Raw genomic sequence first — 10,132 nt, 5'->3', positions numbered from 1 at the left:
ATCATGATCCTTCATTTTTGTTACATATACTTTCTTATACCATTTATTTATTTATTTTTATCATTCTTCATTTAGTAATTCTTTCTACATTTCATTTTGTTTTAGTTACATACAGATATATATTCTTCCTTATTAATTCATAACATTCCTTCTTTTAACTCCAATGCTTTTTATAGTTTTTCTTTCCTTTTATCCTCTGTCTCCATTATTTCTCTCTTTCATACACTCTTTGTTCTTTTATTTCTTTAGAATTAGTCCTTTTATCTTTATTTTCCATTTGTTATTCCTACTATCTTCCTATGACAACCTTACTTTCTTTCCTTCATTCCAAATTGTCTTTCTTTAATTTTCTATATCCTTTTCCCCTTAATATATTATTAGTTTTCAAGTTATATCACACTTTTCTCTCACTATTCTTCTCTTCCTCTTCACAAGTTACTCTTTCTACGATTTCCAGCCCTGTTGTCCTTACTAGGTTTTTACTTTCCTCTTTCCATATGTTCTTTCTATCCTTTCTATCTCTTCTTCTCTTTATTGCACTTAGGTTATTACATTTCACTTTCTTCTTGTTATTTTTGCAATCATTCCCGTCTCTCCTTTCTTTCTCAGCTGTCCTTACTTAGATTCTTACTTCACTCATTTCTCATGTTATTCCTTCCCTAATGCTCAGCTTTTTTTCCTTTTTTCTTTTTCATTTTTTGCTTATTGTTCTTACTTCAGTTCTTACTACCCTACCTCTTTCCTCTTGTTATTTCTTCTGAAATTTCTTCTTTTCTGCCAATGCTATAAATTATTTTAAAGCTGAGTGAAGAAACGAAATATTTTCCAAATTTTTACATTCTCTCACTTTATTTTACTCACTGACTCACCCACTCTCTTCATCTTACTCTCTAACAAACCTTCTTTCTTTTTCAACTGGAGTATTTATGAATCTACTCTACAGCAGAACATTTATCCCTCTACTCCTACATCTTTAATTCTTCATCACCTGGCACTAAGCCACCACCACACTCACTATCACTCCTAGCTGAAGGTGTTTTTTGTCTTGGAAGTTACTTGATGGCCCTGTCAGTGCTGGTGCCATGTAAAAGACACCCAAGATACCCAATAAAGCAGATGATGTTCAGAGGGGCATTCAGCAATAAAAACCAGTGGAGGTTTTGGGCTACCTTGCCGTGTCTATGCTTGTACTCTTTATGTGCAGGACTTTCACAAGCACTAACAACATGTTGGCAGAATTGTTAGCATGCTGGACAAAATGTTTTTGATATTTTGCTTATCTTTACATTCTGAGTTCAAATTCCACAGAGGTCGATTTTGCCTTTCATCCTTTCGGAGTTGATAAATTAAGTACCAATTGCGTACTGGGGTTGATCTAATTGACTGGTCACCCACAAAAAATTTCAGTCTTTGGGCCTATAGTAGAAAGGATTATTATTGTTATCATCATTCTTACTATTACTAGTTTTATTATTATTATCATTATCATCATTAAGGTGGCAAACTAGAATAAATACCAGAACATCTGAAAATATGCTTAGTACCATTTGTTTCAGCTTTTTATGCTTTAAGTTCAAATCCTGCTGGAGTCAACTTTGCCTTTCATCCTTTTAGCTTGATAAAAAACAGTACCAGTCAAGTACTGGAGTCAATGTAATTAAATTGCCCTTCCTCTCGAAATTACTGGCCTTATGACAATATGAGAAAAATGGTCTGGCAACTACCATAAATAACTTCCAGAAATCCCTGCTACTGAGAGGCACTGCCAGTTCAAAATAAGCAGTAGAGGCTCAGAAGTGTCACCAAGCAGGACTATCTGAGATGCATACAAGGTGATAAAACCATTCTGCATGCACTTGTGCAGTGAGTGAGCATTGCTGACTACCAGAGACATGTCAAACAGCTATTGTTGCGTATAGGGCAGATCTAACTATGGATCAAGTCCACTGGGAAGATTGCCTCACTACCCACCTTTAACAAGGCAAGACAGGTAATGTTCCGCAATCTTTATTGTGATAGAGGTTTTGAGGAGTACAAGGCTGAAAGAGTTGAGGAAACATTCCTCATTGGTCAAGCCTTAATCAAGTATTTTAAGCTCCACTTGGAAAGAAAAGTGAGGGTGTAGAAGATAGTGAATTTGTCAAAAGGTGGATGATTGTGGTAGATACAATTAGGGTGAAAGGACCTACTCTATGCATGCATCAATAGACTGGAGAGCAACAATTAAGCAAGGGCTTGTACCATTGGTAGTAAGGGTGATCCTGGATCTACAGGTCTCATTGATTGGCTCTAGTTTGAGGTTTTCCTGTTTCAAGAGGAGTGCATCATTCATGTGTTTACATACATTGTATACTATGAATACTTCTCCTTTCCATTTCTTTCCTCTCATCTTTTATATAAACCTCCACACAAATTGTAGCCTGTCCTTCTAATGTCTCCCTCATATGGCTAATAAAAGAAATCATCATCATCATCATCATCATTATCATCATCATTATTATTATTATTATCATTATTATTTTCATTATCATCATCATTGTTATTATTCAGTAGTCTTATTTTTATAACGAGCTTTCACTGAACTACCAAACGCAGCTTTGTGTGCCTTGGGTATGTGCTGTGGTTTGCTGTGATGCTCTTATGGTTACTGTATTGAAAGTGTTTTACATAGGATGTGTGCAGTGCCTAGTAGTCCTATTTTCTGTATGTTATATATATATATGTGTGTGTGTGTGTGTGTGTGTGTGTGTGTGTGTGTGTGTGTGTGTGTGTGTGTGTGTGTGTGTGTGTGTGTGTGTGTGTGTCAGTCCTGGTGTTTTTGTTATGTATTTGTCTGAATATTTTTTTTATCATACCTAATGTGCCTACTATGATAGGAATTGTTTCTGTTTTTAGACTCCACATTCGAGTTACCTCTATTTCCAGGTCTTTGTATTTTGAAAGTTTCTTCATTTCTTTTAGAGAAATGTTGTCATCTGTTGGTATTGATACATCAATTAGAAAGCATTTTTTTTCTTCGTGATCTCTGACAACTATATCTGGCCTATTGGCCTTAATTTCTCTATCTATGTGTATTGGCATTGTTACTATTATTATTATTATCGCTATTATCATCATCATCATTATTATTATTATTACTATTATTATTATTATTATTATTATTATGATCATCATCATCATCATCATAAAAGCAGTGAGCTGGCAGAATTGTTAGCATGTCAGGCAAAATGTGTAGTGGCATTTCATCCATCTTTATGTTCTGTGTTCAAATTCCACCGAGGTCAACTTTGCATTTTATCCTTTTAGGGTCATTAAATTAAATACCAGTTGAATACTGGGGTCGATGTAATTGACTTGCCCCTTCCCCCAGAATTCCAGGCCTTGTGCTTATAGTAGAAAGGATTATTATCATTATTATTACTAGCAGCAGCAGTAATGGTGGTGGTGGTGGCAGCAGCAGCAGCAGCAGCAGCAGTAGTAGTAGTAGTAGTAGTAGTAGTAGTAGTAGTAGTAGTAGTAGTAGTGGTAGTAGTAGTGTTGAAAGCTACTTTTTTGGCTTTGTTTGCAGCAAATTCCTGGCAAATAAACTTAGTTAATTTGCGTCAAGAAGCAGGAATGTTTCCTCTGACAGAATATCAAGATCTTTTCAAGTGAGTAGAGTCAATTATTTATGCCTGTCTATTTCACTTCTTTTCCAAGACATTTTAAATGGCAACAACAAACACCGCATACTTCCACCAATTTTGACACCACTCTAAAGATGATGACGACGTCAATGATGCCGACGACAATGATGATGATGATGTGGAGGAGGAGGAGGAGGGGCAGGGCATAACAACAACAACAGCAACAACAACATAAATATTAATGATACTAATTTGAGAAATGATTAAAAGCATGCAGAGCATTATGTAACCAAAGCCAAAGAACTTTCTCTATATACATAACATAGAAAAGAGTACTCCTAGGTACTGAGCACATAATGCTTATAGTACTATGAATACAATATCCTCATCATCACCACCATCATCATCATCGTCATCGTCATCACTGACTTGTGCCTATTGTAGATATGATTTTTGGTGAGGTGGCCGAATTACTAGCACGCTGGGCGAAATGCTTAGCGGCATTTTGTCTGCCGCTAGGTTTTGAGTTCAAATATCGACGAGGTCGACTTTGCCTAACATCTTTTTGGGGTCAATAAAATTAGTACCAGTTATGTACTGGAGTCAACGTAATTGACTTAATCCCTTCCACGAAAATTTCAGGCCTTGTGCCTCTTGTGGAAAGGATTATTATTATTATTAATATTATTATTATTATTATTATTATTATTATTATGAAGGCAATGAGCTGGCAGAGTTACTCTCTTACTCATTTACTTGTTTCAGTCATTTGACTGTGGCCATGCTGGAGTACTGCCTTTAGTCAAGCGAATCGACCCCAGAACTTATTCTTTGTAAGCCTAGTACTTATTATATTGGTCTCTTTTGCCGAACTGCTAAGTTACGGGGATGTAAACACACCAGCATCGGTTGTCAAGCGATGTTGGGGGGCACAAACACAGACACACACACATACATATATATATACATATATATGATGGGCTTCTTTCAGTTTCTGTCTACCAAATCAACTCACAAGGTTTTGGTCGGCTTGAGGCTATAGTAGAAGACACTTGCCCAAGGTGCCATGCAGTGGGACTGAACCCGGAACCATGTGGTTTGTAAGCAAGCTACTTACCACACAGCCACTCTTACGCCTATAGTTGCTAACATCAGACACAATACTTAGTGTCATTTCAACCATCTTTACATTTTGTGTTCAAATCCTGCCAAGGTTGACTTTGCCTTTTATCTTTTCAGGGTTAATGAAATAATTACCAGTTGAACATTGGGGTCAATGTAATTGACTGTCTTCCTGTCCGAAATTGCTAGCTTTGTGCCAAAATTTGAAGCCATTGGTAAGTTGACAGAATCATTAGCATGCTGGACAAAATAGTTAGCAGCATTTTATTCATCATTATGTAATAAAAAAAATTAATGCACCCTTTTAAAGCCTAGCCAGGCTCATGGGCCCAGTTTCCCGGTTTCAATGGCCAGTCCATCGCAGCGTTACTCATTTTTGCCAGCTGAGTGGACTGGAGCAATGTGAAATGAAGTGTTTTGCTCAAGAACACAACATTTCACCCGGTCCAGAAATCGAAGCCACAATCTTACGATCATGATGCTGACACCCTAACCACTAAGCCACGTGCCTCCACTCATCATTATGTACTGAGTTCAAATTCTGCTGAGGGTAGCTTTGCCTTTTATTCTCTCAGAGTCAACGATATAAATATCTGTTAAGTATTAGGATCATTGTAATCAACTTGCACCTTCCCTTCAAAATTGCTGGCCTTGTACCCCAAGTAGAAAAAAAAAATTAATAATATTATTCATTTATACATAATTTCATTCACTTCTAGCAATGTTGCTTAAGAATATTAAGTTAATCCTAGTACGTCACTGATACTGTATTTTTGAGTCACACATTGTGCCACCAGAAAGAGGAGTGAAATGAAAGACAAAGCTGATCTTTGCTTGATTTGAACTGAGAGCTACCACCGGTATTTTATTTGACCCTCACACAATTCTGCCAGTCTATTTTTCGTCATATTTTTTATAATTCATAATTATTTTATCACAATCTCCCACCAACTCTATCACCACCATCAATACCAACTACTAAATTTTCTTCATTCTCCTTTTTTCATTCCAAGAGATAAAAAGAGAGCGAGACAGAGGTTTTGGGACACTCTCTAACTGTTTCTGAATCTTACTTTCATCTAATAAGTGATAAGGAAGGAATAGAGACGAGATGACAGGGTATTATTTATAATTGATTTATTTTAATCCGGATTAAACATGTCCAAAGTTTCAGTTTACCTGAAGTCATATTTTATTTAATATTATTTTTGTATTATCATTGTAGTCTTTGTTCCTCCTCTTCTATTTGCCTTTCTGATTTTACACAATACAAATCATATTTGTTGTTGTATATAATGGAATGTTTCAAAGTTAACGTTGTTGTTGTTGTCATTATTGGTGTTGTTGTTATGTCTAAGATTATATTGTTGTACATGGTCACTCCATGCTGCTTCCACTTTCAAGTATCATTTCAGTTTTCTTGGTGAGTGTTGGATTTTTCTTTTCTTTTTTTTTTTCACTAGTTTTAGTTTTATTCTTTTTTTTACGTTCAATTCTTTCGCTAGTGTGTTGGTTCAATACACAGGCTTTCTGTTCTCAGAAGAATTTTATAAGTATTAAGAGATTTGATAAATATATTGTTCATTTTACACACATACAACACATAAAACATATGTGTAGGTGGTGTTTTTGTAAGTATATGTGATAGTGATTTTGTAAGTATATTTGTGTTAGTATGTGTGTGTGTGTGTTGTGAGTGTATGTATGCTTGTATGTGTGTGTGTTGTGTGTGTGAGTGTTGTGTATGTATGTGTAAATTAAAAGATATCATCATCATTGTGGAGGCGTAATGGCCTAGTGGTTAGGGCAGCAGACTCGTGGTCATAGGATTGCGGTTTCGATTCCCAGACCGGGCGTTGTGAGTGTTTATTGAACGAAAACGCTTAAAGCTCCACGAGGCTCCGGCAGGGGATGGTGTCGGACCCTGCTGTACTCTTTCACCACAACTTTCTCTCACTCTTTCTTCCAGTTTCTGTTGTGCCTGTAATTCAAAGGGTCAGCCTTGTCACACTGTGTCACACTGAGTATCCCCAAGAACTACGTTGGGTACACGTGTCTGTGGAGTGCTCAGCCACTTGCACGTTAATTTCACAAGTAGGCTGTTCCATTGATAGGATCAACTGGAACCCTCAACGTCATAAGCGACAGATTGCCAACACCAACAACATCATCATCATCATTGTTTAACGTCCTCCTTCTATATCTTTAAAAACAACACACATGAAATTCTTTTGGAAATGGAAACCCTGAAAATTGAAATAACATATGAGAAAAACAAATAAATATACACCATTTATGTTTTTCTACCACTCAAGTACACATCAACATGTAGCAAAATACTTTAAATGTGAAAGGTTTACAGCCATGTAAAGCTGTTCATATGCTGCATGAATAGTCACTATTGTAAGGGGAAAACTTTGGAAATATCCAAAACATGCATACAAATGGTTTGCAAATAATAAAAGAAAGACCTCTTAGCCTAGTGGGTTGAAACTAGGATAGGTCAATAATGAAACTGCAAAAGTGAGTATTTATGATACATAAGTGAATAAATCCTTCCTACTAATAATAGAATATTATTCTAATATATATGGAAAACAGTGATTAATTAGCTAAAAGGAAGGCAATAAGAAGTAACTGAAACCTTTGGTGATATGCTGTGCTTGAGAAGACCTGTCAAGCCAAGTGAAACCATAGTCATGACTGATGCCAATGTCATGTAATAGGCACCCATGCTGGTAGCACATAAAAATCATCCTTCCAAATTTGGGCCTTGTAACTACTTACTCATGATTAGCATAAGTGAAACCGGTTGACTATGTAAATATTTTATTTTATAGCTATATATTATTTCCAACAAAAAAATGTCTGTGCGTTGACACTCTTTTATATCGAATTCAAGAGAACCTTTAAAATCCAAAAGGTTTTTGAGAGAAGCGCCACAAACTAAAAGTTTGAGAAAGTGCTTACAAAGCCACTGATACACAACTGTTACATGCTGTGTGCTCTGTACTGTGACTGGCACTGTCTAAGAATGGCATCAGTTTATTGGCTGCATCCATCATAGCAACACTTACCATGTGTTTTATTCTGTGGTAAAAGTGTCAAAAATTCCTAGGCATAGGAGTAACTGTGTGGTAAGTAGCTTGCTTACCAACCACATGGTTCCGTGTTCAGTCCCACTGTGTAGCACCTTGGGCAAGTGTCTTCTACTATAGCCTCAGGCTGACCAAAGCTTTGTGAGTGGATTTGCTAGACAGAAACTTAAAGAAGCCCGTCGTATATATGTATATATATATATATATATATATATATATGTATGTGTGTGTATATGTTTGTGTGTCTGTGTTTGTCCCTCCAACATCGCTTGACAACCGATGCTGGTGTGTTTACATCCCCGTAACTTAGCAGTTCGGCAAAAGAGACCGACAGAATAAGTACTAGGCTTACAACGAATAAATCCTGGGGTCAATTTGCTCGACTAAAGGCGGTGCTCCAGCATGGCCACAGTCAAATAACTGAAACAAGTAAAAGAGTATATATCTGTCAGTAATAGGATGTTTATCAATACCTCATGAAATCAAGTCTTTGGGAGAACTGATAGAGATGTGAAGCATCTGTCTGAGGAGTTTCATGCTGGAACAAGCATTATAATCAATCTTTAAAAAATAGAGGAACAAACTGTTGAACTTGCATTCTGAAAGTGATGAAGAGAATTTAATGAGAAAAAGAATAAGAAAAATGACATTGAGTAAATGATTAATAACTTGATTGTGTTTTGATGAAGTGGATTTCTGTGTCAGATTGAGCATATTTCAATTCACTGTTTGGATTCCTGTAAGCTATGTCAAATATATATAATCTCCTACCTTGACACTGTGGTATGAACTCTCCATTGGCATGCCACTAATATGAATAATCCTAACTTGTTGGATGGTTGAAACTGTGGTGTCACCTTAGTGAAGTGATTAACATAGCTGTATAAAAAAGTCAAAGTAAAGTTATATTCTCAGGTCATGTCAACTCATAAAGTTTGGTTTGTCAGTTTCCATGGCATATAACTTCCTCACCCAGACGGGACACTTGTCTGTCACAGGATTATCTCATTTTTGCCAAGGAAGATCAACATATCATGAGTGATTGTGCACAGTCACTCGTTTTCCTAGAAACTACAGCCAAATCTCCTTCAAATCATATTTTGTCATATTAAGAGAGATTAACACATTAGCTAATACAATCACAGGTATACATCTGAAATAAACAGAAGAGATGGTCATGGTTTGAATGTCTTTTGCCATAGTGCAACTATTTTTCATTCTTTCTAGGAGTGAGCAAATTGGAAAGATCAGTTGCTACCCAAGGTCAAAAATCATGTTATACAGTGTAATTTATTGTTTTCTTTTATATATAATTAACAATATTTCTCACGTGAAACTGCATGTAAAAGTAGATATTACTGCCTTTTAGGAGGGTCATTCTGCTAATATAAGCACATGCATGGGTTGTGGTTCACTTCTATTGTAAGAGATTGATTGGTTAATATGAAAGTAAACAACAACTAGTGTGAGTGTTTATATTGGTAAAACAACTTTCCGTAAATACAGTTATACAAAATACTGCTTTTAATATATAGTCATTGACAGTAATTCTCTGGAGAATAATTCAATGAAAAACCATTTAAATAGGATGTGTTTAGTGTATGTGTGTGTGTATTTTTGTGTGCATTTGTATCTTAGGAAAGGTGTGTGATTTTAGTCGATGTGTGTGTGTGTGTATGTGTGACTGATCAAGGAGACACGTAGTGTGAGGTTTTGATAGAGTGAAACAGACACGTATATATGCATGTATATATATATGTATGTATATATGTATGCATATATGTATGTATGTATATATATATACATAAATACATACATACACACATATATATATATATATATATATATATATATATACATGCTTATGTGTGTATGTATATGGATAGATAACTATAGATAGATATGTAAGTATTTATGTGTGAGTGTGTGCATGTATATATATAATATATATGTGCATATGTGTGTGTATGCATGTATGCGTGCATGTTTGCACATATATATGTGTGCATGTGTATGTATGTATATATGTATGTAAAGAGAGAGAGAGTGGGAGGAGAGATACCTTTCGTCTGAGAGTATTGATAATAAAACAATCTCAGATTTATCAAGGATGAATAAATGGGAAATTGTTTCAGCTAAGTTCTCAAAGAGAAGAAGCTGGGTCTGGAGACATGGATGGAGTGAGATGGTAGAAGGTTAGGAGACAAGATACATATATATACATGTCTGTCTATGTGTGTATGTGTGTGTGTATATATATATATATATATATATATATATATATAT

The sequence above is a fragment of the Octopus bimaculoides genome, chromosome 8 (assembly GCF_001194135.2).
Source record: "Octopus bimaculoides isolate UCB-OBI-ISO-001 chromosome 8, ASM119413v2, whole genome shotgun sequence".
In the NCBI taxonomy this organism is placed as follows: Eukaryota; Metazoa; Mollusca; class Cephalopoda; order Octopoda; family Octopodidae; genus Octopus; species Octopus bimaculoides.
This window is presented reverse-complemented; position numbering follows the sequence as displayed.